General features: G+C 34.7%; 1 long non-coding RNA gene across 1 annotated transcript; it reads left to right on the plus strand.

Moving 5' to 3' along the window:
• The first annotated feature begins 2,437 nt into the window (after window positions 1-2,437).
• Window positions 2,438-15,108, plus strand: LOC149919888 (uncharacterized). Its single transcript, XR_016463738.1, has 3 exons — window positions 2,438-2,471; window positions 13,368-13,520; window positions 14,222-15,108. It is a non-coding gene; the product is annotated as an uncharacterized LOC149919888 (long non-coding RNA).
• The last annotated feature ends 1,638 nt before the right edge of the window (window positions 15,109-16,746 follow it).

A 16,746-nucleotide genomic window follows, 5' to 3' on the forward strand; every position in this document is an offset into this window, starting at 1 on the left:
AAAAATGGGTGCTTCCTCTGTTTATTAGGAAATGTGAATTCTCCTAGGAGCATTTATGTAGCCAATTGTGGCTGGAAATAAGTAGTTTGTTGACAGTAGTAAATACGACATGATGATTATAATCGGTTCTCATTGTGAGGAATGGACAGCAGATTTATCAGCAGCCATCAGTATATTTCATAGTGCTTAAATAATTATGAAGAACTTATATCATTGTAAATACTTTTTTTTATCAAAAGCTTCCTATGGGAACAGTGACTTACATGGTAGCTGGTTTATTTGGTATACTTGTGTTTTTTTGTTGTTGTTTATTTGTTGTTGAAAAATCATACGTTCATGTATTTTTAACATCTCCCAAGAACCAAAAACATTCAATTAGGTTTTGGTATTTCTTCAGAAGTATTTTTTTTTACTTGAAACTACTTTTATCCTACTGAGACATACTTTTGTGATCTCAGTGAAACACTGAGAAACTTCTTACATCTGAGATTCTCAGCAGATCTCAGAAATACTTCTCTGACTTCAAATCAGAGGACAGTCCTATTCACATCAGTGAAAATACGCTGTTTTATGTTATTCAAAAAAAACCCTGTGATCCTGAAATAGAGATCAAATAGGAGTGTGATATAAAATTGATAACTAAAACCATGTAAAATTCTCAGTAAAAGGTTGTAACTGTGGATTGTTGTAGCTTTCTTAGTAATTTCAGCACTTCTAACTGATTTCTGAAGAAACTAATTATGAATGAAGTTAATGCCTCATTTTTCACTCATTTTACCAAAGAGACCACGAAGAACATCTTACATCTAGATTCAGCCATGATTAATGTGAAAGTAAAATAATAAAGGAGGTAGCAGGATCCATCACAAGAAAGCAGTTAAGGTGATGTGTCAGACTCAAAGACCTGATTACCTGAACAAGAATTTGTAAATTCAGGTAACTTATCATTTACTTTTTAATTTATATTAATACACAATTTTGCATGTGTTCTCATAGTTTATTTGTATTATCTGCAAATATTGCGATACATCTTCAAACCCAACTGATATGACAGTCATGAAGGTTTAGCTGTGTGCATTTGATTAACAGTGCACTGATCCTTTTCTTCCTTATTATTCCAGAAAAATCAGAAACCCATCAAGTATAAGGGCATCAGAATTTATTACATTCTTTGCTCCTACTATTGTCCTTTTCATAGCAGGTTAGCTGTCTGGTATACATAAAGAAAATTGTATAAAATATGAAGATACTCATAGATGATCACTGGAACTCTAATATACAGGTATATACACTAGTCTTGTAATGGTGATACAAAACTTTAATTCACACATTTCTCCAGTCATGAGTGATACTGAGAACACCTGACTTGTCAGACTGAAAATTTGACACTGCAGTAACATACATATTTATTCCAAAAACAGAATACTGCATAGCTTTGCTGCTATAAGTAAGCTAAATCAAAGGATGATGGATAACATCAGAAATTTATGCATTGAGTTGCACCTATTATATGCTATCCTCCTTTGTCCCACAGATTCCAATACAGATACAATATGGTTATATTCTTTACTATGAACACTGGAAAACCTGTTACAAGAAAAGACTGATCATATGATCCCATAAAGAATTCATAACACTACATGTGGATAAATTCATACACGTTTCATTCACATGTGAGAATGTTTCTCAGTGAAACAAAGCAAATTTCTCCTGGATGATGAAATTAAATTTGGATAGTATCTGCATCTTGTTTTAAACCTGACAAAATCTAACCAGTGGAAATGTTGGATTGCTTGAAGTGTTTAAATGCCTTGTAGAAATAAATGACTGTGTTGAATGGAAGTGGAAGATTTCTTTGTTGCTGTTGTTTTTTATTCTTTCCTGTCTCTGTTAATTCCCTAATTTGTTCCCTCATCTTTTTTTTTTTTTTTTTCTTTTTTTTTTCCTCAAAAGAAATGTTCAAAATACCTGCTGAGTCTAGAGTAATTTCACTTGTGTTCAGTGTCTTCTTTACTTTTCAGTTTTCACCCTTTATGGCCTGAAGCTTGTTTTAGCACTGAAACCTGTGTATCCAATTATAGTAATTTACAAAGTCACTGACTGCTGTGAAGATTTTCAAGAGATTAAAAGCCTTCAGGTATTTAATTTTTCATTATTTTTATATATTCTGATATATATTTATATGTACATATTCAAAGAAAGTGGAAAGCTTTTTCTTTACTGCAACTGTCAGGGATACTTGGGAATAAGTTTTTTGACAGCTCGTAGTAGAAATGCTAAGTCCCAGCTTGAACCACTGATTGAGCACCTGTTGGGAAGGCAGTGCCAACCCAGGGAGCAATCCACCTGAGCGACCAGAAGGTGTGGAACTAGGATCTGCTCCTTCCCAGACCTCATTTAAGGATTGGCAGTGGAAGTGAAAGCATCGTATGTGGAGATTTTCTCCTGAGATGCTTGTTGACCTTCTGAAGGTAAGTAGTTTCTCTTATTTTTGTGCCCATAGCTATCACATCTATGCAGATGCTCACTTGCTGTGCAGCTGAAGACCTTGCTGCTCTGCTGTCTTGTTATGCTTTCTATCCTGTTGCATACTCCAGGATAAGAACAAGTTAGTAGCTATCAATCTTCTGTGCTTCTCACTCTCGTGAAGGTATTCACAAGAACTTTACTGATAATCTTACTACTGTTTATGCCTGGCCTGTTTTTTCATGGGTGGTAATTATAGAAGGGTTGGGAAAGAAATAATAGAAATAGAAGAACAGGCATCAACTTGAATAGCAATGCTGGCAAAGTAGCAAGGCAATTTACAGTATAAGAAGAGAGAACTGAATCTACTTAATAAGGCCAGAATTGTGCAAAACAATGTAAGGGAAGATGAACACAAGTGAAAAAAGTTAGTAGTGTCATAGGGAGTCATTCTATGTTTTTGGGTTTTGAGCCTTTTCTTTAAGTACATCCACTATAGCCTTTATTACAAGTGTAAATCTGTCATATAATGAATACATGTGTTTGCATAGTGCCCACAGTGCGCTGCAGCCTGTGAAGATTGCCCAGTAAGTATGTTTCCTGTTTGTAGGCATGTAGGGGAAAAAAAAAAAAAAAAAAAAAAAAATTTGCCATGTGAGGCACAAAAATTACTGTCTTATGTTTGTCAGGCAGCAGACACCTCTGTATTTGTCTGCCAAATCTCTTTACGATATCTCCAGTAGCATGCATATCCAGACACAACTTACATTTAGATCTGTGCAGAACAACTTGGTAGATAACTTTACTTCCTGGTTTGTGATCTATTTAAACTAAAAATGAAGCTTTTTTTTTTTTTTTTTTTTTTTTTTTTCCCTCTCTCTCACATATACTTATACAATGCAGAAATAGTGGCAAATTTAAGTGTTATGCAAATGCAGTGCATTTTACTTTCACATTCGGGATTAAAAGTGCTATGCTTTAAACAGACATTTTGCATAACAATGTTAAGTTTCATATATTATCTTAAAATGCAAAATACATAAATCTACACAGCCGCAAAAGCATAAGCGGAACTCCGATAACAGGAAAACATAGCCTGAGCAGTGTACAACATCAGTACATTAATCAAGTCCACTGGTACCTTTGTTTTGGGGAAAAAGAAGCTAACTTCAACTGTTTTTCTCTAACTTTTGAAGTATGTGGAAATATTAAGCAATAATGCTCTGTAGAAGACAGCATTTAATATGTGAAGATATTCATATCATTCTAAGCTAAAAGAAATAATGTTTTCAAATTTATAATTCTGCAACTGAGATAAAACTCGTAAAAGGATAATTTAGCTGTTTTTCGATCAGTCAAAAATAGCAGTTACACTTCAGTAATCAGATCCTAATTCTCAATTTGTCCGTCTTGAAAGACAAGAACTCCAAAGAAGTTTTCTTAATTAAGTAGCCAAATTTCCATCAGCATGAGGAAAGCTTCAGAAGACAGATATCTTATTAGCTATATACTGAGATGTTCTTGTAGCTCCGCTGTGTACAGAACTGGGCAGAATCAGGCCTGGAGGAGATTCCCAGTTGTTGCATGGTAAAATAACTATTTTATTCTATATCCTAAAGAATGCCAGTTATTTTCTAGCACTCCAAAAGGCAATAGGATTTGTTCAAGAAAGTGGTGAGAATCTGTGGGAGTGAAGAGCAAAGCAGTGGACTTCTCTTCCATAGACCCTAAGATGAAGGATGAGATCATGGATGCTTATCCAGAGGATGCTAGGAGTGGGCTTTGGGAAATGAAGCATTTGCTAAAGTTTTAATCTTCTTCTCAGTTACATGTTTGTGATAGAGAATGATCATTACCCATTTCTCTTGTTCTAATCTTCCGTTCCCCAAGAAGATCAGAACAGTGTCCTAGACTGAATTCTGGAGCTGCCTTGGGGGGGGGGGGGAAGGGAGAGAGTACAAAGAAAGGAAGAGAGAGGTAGCCTGAACAGTTTCCATATCATCAATTAAAGATTACAACTCAAATCAGGATTATTAGATGCTTGTATGAAATTAACAAAATTAGAAGAAAAAATTATTTTCTTCATTTCTAAATTATTGCATTCAGCAGAATATAGACAAACTACCAGTTATAGAAATAGTTGCTCCCACTATGGGCAGCCTAGCAGGAAAGATGACTACATAACTTTATATAATTATGAAATAAAAGAGCTGAAGTACTGTTTTATGGTACCTGTAAATTATTTTTAATAGATTGTACAAACAGTATAATGTTATACTTCAAAATCAATGTAGAAATCTTTGTGAGCTAATCAATGTAAAACAACCCTTTTCTTATCCAATCTACATTTAAATTTAAATTCAAAGTTTAAAAAAACTACTCAAAGGAAGAAAAAACACATCTGAGCTCTCTTTCCTTGTAAGTTTCCAACATACTTTTTTTTTTTTTTTTTTTTTAATGCAGTTTTTCTACAAAATCACTAAAAGTTTGTTTTACATATTCAGGACTTTTGTTTTCCAAGGTACTCACGCTTTTCTGTTGACAAAAAGGGTCGGCAATAGTGTTTTCTGCAGCATCTTTGAAATCCATGGAACTTCATTGCTACTGTTCAAGTAATGTAGAAAATTATTGTGTGAGTTTAACAGTATCTTTGGGTGTCAAAGAATTTTTGAAAATATAATTTTAAATAATTTGTCTGCAGTAACATAAGAACTTATGACAGTCTGGTGTAATTTACCTGTAATTTACTCAGAATCAATCTGTTCCCTACATGTTAAAACATCCTTTAAAACCTACTGAATGAATCACCTATGACTAAATAATTAGATGTTCTAGTCAAAAACCATTGTGGTCCATTGATTTATTACAAACCTTTAGAATATGATGCTTTGGTTTTGTAAACGTTCCCAGGCAAATCAAGAAGCACTCCTTCTGGCAGATAAATAAAGCAGCATAATGGTATTTCCATGGTGTTATCTTACTCACCAGGTTTTACAAAATATACATCCAGAAGTGGAACATAGTACTTACTATTCCTGCTGAAATGAAAACTTTATTTAGGCATGTTATTTACTCTGCGTGGAAGAAGGAGAAAAGGTCAAAATTAATTATGCAGGTATTCTGGTAATAGCAGCATGAAAAGGTGAAACATCTGTATTCTACTCCATCACACAGAGTCCCAGAGTGCCATAAGTAGATGAAAGTTTCTCAAATCAAATGGTAAGAACTTGTGTTAAAAGCTCATGGATTTTCCAGTTCACTGTGCAGATTCTTTTCACTGAAAAGCAATTTAGTCCGTACTGGCCTTTAAAAAGCTGTTATTACTACCATGAATGGTTTGACTATATTTCAAGTTAATAGACATCTTTCACACGTGAGCTTTATCTTATAGGAAGATGGAGTGAAGGGGCATAAAATCACGAAGGCTTGTGTGGTGGTATGTTTTGTTCTTTTTTTTTTTTCTTTTCTTTTTTGAATGCCATGTTGGAGCTGGCTGGAGCCAATTGTGTTCAGCACATGGCAGCATTGGCTTTGCCTCAAGCAGAAGCCTATTGGTCTCCCTGACACTGCTGTGGCATCTGCACATAAGTATTTATGTAAATATTTCTCGACATTTTTTTTTGTAGACCAACTCAACAAAATATATAGTTATGAAACTCTGAATTATTTCTTATAACATGCTCAAGACCTTACACAAACCCCAGTGTACGCTGCTTTTCATTGTCTGGTATCTGCTTATCCTTTAATATATTTCCCAAACCCTGAATTGAAGATTCCTTCAAAGACTCAGGAAGAGTTCAGAATTTGAAAAATAAATAAATAAATTCTCAGATGTTCTTCTCACATTTAGTGTTTTTCAAATCCCTGAGCCCTGTGCATAGAGACTGTGTGTGTTTGGAATCTAATAATCTGCAAAGTGTGGGACACTTGGAGCTGAAATGTGTGAGGGATTTGCTTTTGTTGCCACCGACTATGGACAGTGAAGGGATAATATATCATAGAATACAGCAAACATTTTTCCTATACTTCAGACAGCAATGTGTTTGAGAGGTATTGGTTTGAGCGGAATGATAAAGAACTGAAACTCTTCTCTAGCAGTATGTGGTGGAGCAGTGTGTCTACTCCAGCAACATTTTAGGCCTCTTGAGTGCTTTCTTCTCCATCCCTTCATGTTTGCCCAGTGTGGTGAGCAGGCAGCCTGCCCGCAGGGGTATCCTTGGAGCTAGGGTGATGGCTGCAGTGGAGCCCTCCACTGCTTCTGGGTGGCCTCATGCCTGTGTGATAAATCAGGCTCTGCAGGCTCTTTTTCTGAACATGACATGTATGAAATGCCCTGACTAAAATAATTTCTGTGAAGTTATTTAATACTTGCAATGCATTTGGAAAGTGTGGATAGAGAAGGAGGAATTAAAGCCCCAAAAATATATCATTTATCCCTTCTGTTTTCCATTGTGTGGAGAAAATCACTGTACTGGACACCACACATAATGCAAGAATAGAGCCAGGTTTTGAAATGTTCTTCTGTCATGCAAGGGGCTCTAAAGATCTATTTTTCCACTGAGCCTTTGCTGTTAAAGCTGTAGAATTCATTTCACAATTCTATCTATTCACTACAGTGCATTAATTCCTAGTCTTTACTGTACATTAAACAGTGTGTCCTTAATTTAGTTGTAAGAGTACACTAGTGGAATAATTAAATTTCTGGATCAGTCTCTTTGCGTTTTTTTCATCAAAATACTTTTTCAACATTAGATTTTACAGTGTAGTGACTATAGGTGCAGGAACACTTGGGAAGTCTCATGAATTGAATCCCTTGGTATCCAGAGGGGTGACTAGCAATGAAGTAGTCTCTGTACATTAAAATATACCAAACATCACTTTCAAGTGCACTGGCCAAATGTTTATTCCATTCCACAATTAACAGCTAACCTTTCTCATTCCTCTTGAAAGCATCATTCTCTTATTTGACTCTGACTCTATTATTTCAACACACTAGTAATATAGGTCATCTTTCTTATGGGATCAGCTGTCTTTTCCACTGAGACTTTAAAGTATTTTTGGTTGCTTTTGACTTATTTGTGAGTTTTGCTTTTTTTGTTAGATTGTAAGGAGATATCCATAGCCTGTATGAAAACCAGTTGAAATCCTAGTCTCCCTTGTTAAAAGGCAACGAAGAACACTCCTGTGCAATTTTCATAAACTTGCAACATAGTTTTACAGAGAAAATAAACTTTTCTGAAGAAGTAAAACTTAAAGAATCTTACAGAAGCTGGAATTGTAGTGGGAAGTTTTGTCTTCTACTTGGTTTGTGTGTGTGTGTTGTCATTTTGTGAAGTAAAACTATAGCAAAAAATGTTATGTGCTCCAACTTTGGAAAAATACGTTATTTGGTTGACAGCAGATCTGCCATTTATAATTAACGTCAGAACAGCAGTAAACAAAAATGACTGCTTTTCCACCTGATAAAACTTATCTTCTGCCTTGTCCTCTTTAGAACTCTTTCAGTGTTCTCTATCCATATGCATATCCTTCCAAAATACCTCTCAGTGATGTGTTTTGATCTCTTTAGCCAGTTGATCCTATTTTTTCCACAGTGTAGTTTTATTTAATTGAACAGTGTTCTCTTAATAAATAATTAAAGTGGAATTTCACTTAAAATACCTAGATCTTACCTTCTTCTGTCTTTAACACTGGAAGATAATCTGTTGGAACAGCTGTGTGAATCATAAAACATATCTTGTATTAAGAGGCTAAACTGTTTTAACCATAATAAAAGTTATCTTAGTACTGCAGATATCCAGAAGATTTCTTCTCACTCTCCTTGTTATTTCCTTTAAATCTCACAGAGAAATGAGAAATCTCTACTCATATTCTCCTGAATCTAATCTACATACTGTCTGCACTCTTGACTGCTCTCATAAATTGACACATGCAAGAGAATTAAGAGAGAAATAATAATATGAACTAAAAAAGTAAGGAGGGAAAGCAATGGGTAATTTTCAAGAACATGCATAGAGGATATAGTAGAATAGAATAAGTGTGAGTTAAGGGCTGTGTATGTATTCTTTCAATATAAGTACTTAATTATGATTACTATGTCTGAAATAAAGTCAGACATCTGGGAAGAAACTTCTGTCAGTGACTTTCTATCCTATTATTATTTAATATATAATATGAGTGGAGGAAAAATGGCTTAACAGAACCTGAGTATAGATTTGTGTATGTATGTGCGTGTATATATATGCGCCTTTAGTACACTAAGTCAGATCACATTAGTAACAACAGCGAACTAGTTCTAATTTAAATTTTCACTATGTTCCTACTAGTATCCTTTCAACTTCATTTCCTGACAAGCACAAGGGGAAATAATGTGTCACTTTTCATTTTCCAAATATGTCACATTTAATAATGTAAATAATATATTCAAGCGTATTGTTTCAAATGACAGCTTCTAAAACGGAACATTTCAAACCAGGATGGGGTACAGGAAGAGCTGACCAGTCAGATACAGAGCAAGAAAAATAAAAGAGAGATTAAAGGTTGTTTTATAAAAATAAATGATCAAGCTATATATGTATATATATTCTCTTGTCATATTTCTACCCTCGAAAAGCAGTAAATGTTCAGAAATAGTTTACTTTTTGAAAAAAATCCAGGGTTTTGTTGTATATTCTTACAATTCCTAGAAATTGCAAGTTCTGAATTACTGAATATTGAAAAAATCTTATGTGCATGTATTATGAACTCCCTGGAGACGGCATGGTAAATATTAAACCTGTAGTATATGCTTGATCTGAACCATAAAAGCAAGTGTATAATCAAATAAAAAAGGCCTATGAAGTGCACTCACTTCAAAGCTTACTATTAAAATGTATATGTTGCGTTCCAAGTTTATGAGAATTCAGTGATTTATACAGTGAACCTGCTAACTTTACTGTAGGCTCAATCTGTCCTTTTCTAGTAGCCAAGGCAAACTTTTTGAAAATCGCATTGTTTGGGTAGAGGGTGGTGGATCTCAATTTGCATGGGTTTGCTAGACCTGCGTTACAGGTAGACAGCTGATTTTGCCTGCAAGCAGGGTAGCATTTCAGCTGATGTGAAATAAGCAGCCAACATCAGCTTCCTATCCAATCATAGTGTTGGTGGTACCCAGCCAGTGGATATAATGGATAGACAAAGATTCTGAGACTATGGCTACGCATACATGTTGCTACAATATAAGGCAGTGTCTGAATTCAGTCAGCATCACTTAGGCTGTAGTAGCTATTTGACTGACCTTTCTCTTCCAGCTACAATTTTTGCTGTTGCATGTATACGAGTGCACGTGTGGATGATTCCTTTGAAGTTAAGATTATACAAATCCATAACTCTTCTTGCTTTGATGTGATTTATACTGCTTTTCTGTAGATACACACATACTTGTTCCTTGTGATTGTAGATATTGGAAAGCAAATTCAATTGATAATTCTTAGTAACATTACAAGGAATCACAGGAGAACTTTGGGAAGAACTTTCTTGTTTTGTTCAATAAATAAAGGAGTGTAAATAAATTTAATGGTCAGAATTCTCTGGTTAATAAATTAGGCAAATATTCACTTCTGTTATCCATAAAGAATAGGGGAGAAGTACTGTTATGATAAGTTTAGATGCAATGGAAGATTTCTGAATGACATGGGAATATTTCTCAGCAATATGTTTCTTGAGTGCAGTCAGATAGCAAAAGGGATGTTTATTCAAAGTAACCTTTTAAAAATTATATAAATCATAACTATAGTAAGGTAATCTTGAATGCAGACTGTATTATGCTATCAACATCTATTAATGGCTTTGGCAATAACTTGCTCTTTAAAAAAAAAAATATGAAATAACATACAAATGTATTCAATATAGCATTTTGTATAAGAGCAACTTGCACATTTTCAGTACCATTTCTAAATATACATATTTTTATAGTATTTTGATAGCTTTTGTTAACAGCTACGTGAAGTTCTTATGGAACCAATACTAAAAGAATATTATTGCTGTTGTTTTAACTTCCGGTGTAAGTTTAGAAATGCAGAATCATATTTTTTATTTTTGTAGTTCTTTACTATGCATAATTTTGTTAATCCCTGTGTAACAGGTGTCAAACACTTCTACCTGAATAGCCTGTAATAGGAATTTCTCTGTGCCATTAGCACAGTTGTAGATGATTGAATAAATTATGAAGCAGACAAAATGATCTCATAAGAAAGTTAGTTTAAAGCAGGGAAAAACAAACAAACAAACAAAAAACCAACAGTAAATTCTTCTAAAAGTGGATAAAATAGTTGGTAAATTCAGAATAAAGTAGCATTTTCTTTGTCTTTTTTCCACAGCTGTTTGTCCCCAGTTGCTATTTCATTTTAATTTTTAATTCTTGACTAATGGAAAAAATGTGATCTAATTAAAAAAAAAAAAAAGTGATTAAATGAAACCAGATGATTTTTGAGGTTATCATTTTGAGGGTTGTTCTGGAACGGCTTTACAATCTTTGGTTAGATCAGTATTTTTATTTCTTAAATCAAATGAATGATGTTTGCTTGTATTATGTACTCTTTCATTCTCATATTCAATACTCTCTTAAAGTACTAGCAGATTTAAACAAAAGAGAGGTTTTTAAGAATTGATACTAATCCCATAAATATATATATATAAAAAAAAAAAAGTCAATGTGAAAAATGCATACTGATGGTGGTAATTCTTTTTCTCTTCCAGTTTCACAAAAACTGTTTTATGCATTCCACAAATGGTCAATGACACACATGCATTAATTCAGAAACATCTGCCTGCTTACAGATAAGAGTCTGGGGAGGAAAGCAACTGTGCTGAAACTCCTTCCTGAAAAAAAGTGTTTTCCCATAGTGAAAAAGAAATGCAAAAGTAGTGGTGCAGTAGTGGATTGATGTTATTTCTCAGTTGTCATTATGTGAAAAAATTACTGAGTATTTTAAATCCTTCCTGTCAGTCCCCAGTCTTGAATTATTTTAGAATTGTTGATCTTTCAAACTGCTGATAGTCTAAACTGAAGTTCTAGTCGTTTGTCTGATGGGGAAATTAAAATGACCTCTTGTTGTATTCAGCTTTTTTTCTTCTGTTCTGTTTTGTATATATATATTTTTTTTTTTACGATTGCATAAAAGCAATGTACTTTATACTGAGTTCTTTTTTTTTTCTAAAAAAAAAAAGAGGAGGAGGGTTTGGTAGTTACAGATGAATGTTGTAATTTCTGAGTTCAAAAGAAACAGCTGTGATTTGCCTCGATTTTTTTTTTTTTATTTGAGCTTAAAATACAAACTATTTTCTGCCTAACTTACCGGATTGTTAAAAACTGGGGTTGATAATACTGGTTAAAAAAATATTAGTGTACATGGAGTGTAATTGTTGTGCACTGTTGTTAAATCAGTTTAATCTCAGATGATCTAGTCAGCAGAAATGGTCACTGGTAATGAATGTATGTTGAATGTATAATTCTCTTCCTTGCAGTCCTTGTTATCAGGAGTGGCCAATACCAAAATTTTATTTTCACATTCTATGTATTTCATTATGTTCTTTCAAATAGAAAAAGAAAGATAACAGTATGGGAAAGTGTGAATGATTGTCTACAAACACGCAGAGAGACAAAATGGAATTAGTTGAGAAGCCTTTTAATGATTGTTCTTTTTAATAGCTGGGTGGGGTGGTGACTGAGACTGTATTTTCAATTACTCTTCAGGTCATTAATGTTGATTACATTCTTCTTCTAACCATAAGTCTTTATTTAATGGAAATGTATGCCACCCACTAAGCAGGCATGTAGTTAGGGAACAATACAGCAGGATTTGATTGCCCTATTAACAATAATCATCATGAGACTCTGGGAGTAATAATTTAATGACTTCTTGCACTCTCTTGCTACTTTTTGGTGGTGTTCATTTAGCATGTACTACAAAGATATCTCTAATGAAATTAAAACTTGCCAGTAAGCATTATTAGCTAGCAATAAGCAGGTACTGAAATAGCAAACATAAGAGGGCTGTGATGACTGACACTAAAACATCTGTGGACAAGGTAACTTGATTTCAGTGAAGCTGGGTGGCTTCTCAGGAAGGTAATGAGTAGTCTCAATCTCTTAGTAGAGCTCATACTGTAGAGGACTTAACGGGAATGCTTAGGGGATGTGTGTTTTGTTTGGCTTTCTCCCCCTCATAATTCACAGTCATTGGCAGCCTTGTGGAATAACAAGCACAGGGCTGGAACTGACCCAGTCAGAGGAAAATCATAGGAGAGCTGAAATGGTTCCCTTTTGTAGTTCTTGGTCTTGTTCTCAAGTAACTCAACTGTAAAACTCTGAGTGCAGCTCCAGTCATACTTTCTGTTCCCCGTTCCCTCAGGAATTTGCTATTTTGCACTGTGTTGTCCAGTGGACATTGCTTTGCAAAGGTACAGGGAAGATGTTTTACTCAGTTTAATCAGCAGAACTACAGCTAGGGAAGATAGCTGTTATTGTTCTTTGTGCCAGAAAGGAGAATTCATTGTAAGTCTTTTACCTGATCGTGTATTTGCACATATTTTCTCCTTGCTAAAATAATTCTTTTAGCTTTAATGCATATCATAATGTTAAGGATACTCTTAGTGGAAGAATTCTCTGCTTAGTACAAGCTAGTAAGAATAGCAAGTGAAGAAGCAGTGTCCTGTAAGCATGTGAAGAAGGTGGGCACATAGAATCAAACAACACGTTGCTTGATTATTGACAAGAGATCAGCTGTGTGTGTTGACACAGCACATGGCTATTCTGTTCATAAGTCTTTCCTGTAGCACAAAGCACACTACAGTTAGTGAACCTCCAAAGGAATTTACCCTTTGTGATACTGCTTGTGATCTTAACTGTTTCTTTATTTCAGATTGCCAAATGAGATTCCGTGAGCAGATGAGTCTTCCTGCCCATTTCAGACAGAAGTTAAACTTCATTGAGATATGCTGACACTATTCTCTAATATTGCACTCTCATGAACTTTTGCAAGTCCAGTAACCGCACCTTGACTGGGAGACAATAGGTAACATATGAAAGGCAGTGAAGAGTTAGCCTCCTAATCCCTCAATGACCCAACCACTGATCAGTAATCCTAATGCTTTCAGTGTGAGAGGAAATAAAAGTCGTTTTCAGCACTGGCTGAAGGTAAATATTCTCAGTTACAGCTGGGGTGGTTTAACAAGCTCTTCTTTGCTATACCCAACTAGTTTCTAACTAACTAGGAGCTTGAGCTTCATACTTAGTTTGCTGTCAGTCCATCAATGGGTTATATTGCAGAACAGAGGCATTTCATGCTTTCCAGAAGGACTTATTCATTCCTAAGGAAAACACTGGAGACTTAACCTTGTCATGTTTAGCAGATTAGATTTCCAGTTCATAAATGTGTCAGGTCTCACTTGTGAAGGGAGGGAGGTTTGAGCAAATTCACAAATCAAACCTCCACTCAGATTAGATAAAGGTAAAACAATATTTAAGGTCCAAATAATATCATCAGTTTTAATGAGAATATCTGTACTACAATTATCTTAAAAGTATTGGCATTTTACAGTTATGTCTGTTGAAGCTGTGCAGCTGAACTGTGACTTTATAAAAAATCAAAATGAGACTTGCCTAACTTAACAGCTTTATGAAAGAGAGATGAGGGGATCCATACAGAAACTGAAATCTGGTTCTTTGGCAATGCAGAATAAAGTTTGAGCTTAAATACATTATGAACCTTTTTAGGTGCAAGGTCCTACGCCTGTGTTTGGGCAATCTCTGGCACAGATAGAAGCTGGGTGAAGAATGATTTGAGAGAGCAGCCCTGAGGAGAAAGGTTTAGGAGTGGCAGTTGATGGAAGATTCAACATGAGCCAGCAATGTGTGCTTGAAGCCCAGAAGGCCAACTTGATCTAGAAGGAGGTGTCCCTGCATAGAGGAGGGGGGTTGGATCTATATGATTTTAAAGGTCACTTCCAACCCAAACCATTCTATGATTTTCTTATGTTTCCTTGTTGGAAACCTGAGGACAAAGCCCAGTATGAAGCAGGTGCAGTGGAGAGCAGAAAGAAGTATCAGACTGCACAGAATCTATGCTGCACAGACTGCCCACAGTAAAACATTTCTTTTTGATTAATTCTCTCACAGATTTTAAAGTTAATAAATGTCGGTGCCAAAAACTAGCAGTTGTACATCTTTATAGCTTTAGAAGAAGGACAATTCAATCTTTTTGCACATTGTGACTGTGGAGTTGATGTGAGTACAAGCTTATGTGAAATCCAGAAAGTATGAGACTTCTGAGAAAGAAAAGGAAAACATTCTAGTTAGTCTGTTTGAGAAGGCAATAGAAAACACGTCAGCAATGGAAGGCGATAACCAGTTGTTATGAATATAAATCCCAGAAAGTGTTTCTATACATCCCATAAATTCACACATTGTGATCTGACTGGCATACAACAGTGAAGTCAGCTTTAATGGAAGTAGTATTTCACCTTTGATACTCAAACCCAGACTGATGTTTTCTTTTATTTGCAAAATGCCATTATTTCAGGTCAAACAGAAACTATAATACTTTCAAGTACTTGCCTCATCCAAGAAACCTGCCTTTGGCTCTTTTTAAGTGATTCTGATCATATAAGAAGAGTTCCAGTGATGCAGTTGTGTCTGTTAAGGTAGACTAGTGATCGCTTCAGAAGAAGAGACTACAGAAGCTTATTGTTTATAGTGGGAGATAAGTAATGAAGTAAATAAGTAACTGACTATGACAAGCAGGCAAAATTTTCTCTAAGTGTTCTTTTCTCCCCACTACCCTTTTCTTTCTCTAAGTCTGCTTCTACAAGATGTGCTCCTTAGCTCAAACTATTGTTGCATGATTTAACTATCTGTGTAAACTTAGACACATCACATAATATACTTTCAGTACTTGATATACATTTTATCATTATTTGTATCCAGTGAAAAGATGTCAAGAGGTATTTGATCCACTTCAGTGTGGTAGGAGATGGCTATTATACAAAATGTACACTGTATTTCAAGAGTCTTTGTCTTACTTGTCCATGTGGATGGTCTTTATTTTGTTCCAATTCAAATAGTACCATGAACTAATCTAAACTTTCATAGGAGAAACAAACAAACAAACAAAAAAAACCAACAACCTAAAATCATCCCAATGGATTTCCTATCTGCTGCCATGTAGAGATGTGCAGCTTGAAAGGGTAGCATTTCAGTAGTGCCCTGTTAACCTTTCCTAGCTCTTCACTCAAGTGGTTCTTCTTACTGCCATATTCAGCAGAAATACTTTCATCAACCACCAGGAACTGATCTGTATGATTTTTACTAGATTCTTCTCCCGAGTGCCTGATCTACTGGTAACTTATGTTGGTTACCTGAGAAAGTTTTCAGAGTATCCAATGTACATATCAAATATCTGAATCTCTTCCATGGAAGAACTCTGACATTAAGAAAATTAAAATGTTTTACTTATACAACATTAAAACTGTTATTTGACATTATATGGTGGAGATCTTCTACTAGATTTAGATTACTATATGAGTAACATTTGAAAGGAAAGTAAAATCTGCAAGAGGATTTTGTAAATTTCTTTCAGAAAGCTTGAAAGAAAGAAAGAAAGAAAGAAAAAAAAAAAACCACAAAGTTTGTCTGAGAATTAGATAATATGAAGGCTTTGATTGTAATACCCAATACTTCCCAGAACTTCTGAAGTACAAAAATAGAATGAAAGAGCTTGAAAATTTGATGTTTTAGGATGGTTGTAACATTGTTGATATGTGATTAAAAGTTGTGGGAATCTTGCTAGTCTTGGTAATTTTGTATTGTAATTGAAAAAAATAAACATTAGAACGTGTGATTTCTCTTACTCTTTTGTTTTATACAAAAACAACAAAGATCAACAAATTTGAACTCGGGTGATTCTAGGATACTTTCCTCTTTTGTTTCAAAACCTTATAGATCATTATTTGCTTTATCTTTTGTCACATAATGGCAATTCTTATTGAAGTGTAAAGATACTGTGCATTCTTCAGCTTTCCAACTTCTCTAACTTGTGTTTTAGTTGTATTATGTATTATATTTGGTTTTATCTAAACTTGAATATCAAAAGGAGGAGGCAAATACAGTATGAATTTCCTGGTAGTGCCAGTTACCCAAACTTTTTGCAAATCAGAGATGTCAACATAGTTCTGTCTACATTAATATCATACTGGTGGTGGTAGAAGGCAAATAATCCCTGTATACTATATATCCAAATATTT

This window comes from Phasianus colchicus, chromosome 1 (assembly GCF_987193195.1).
Source record: "Phasianus colchicus chromosome 1, bPhaCol1.hap1.1, whole genome shotgun sequence".
Lineage (NCBI taxonomy): Eukaryota > Metazoa > Chordata > Aves > Galliformes > Phasianidae > Phasianus > Phasianus colchicus.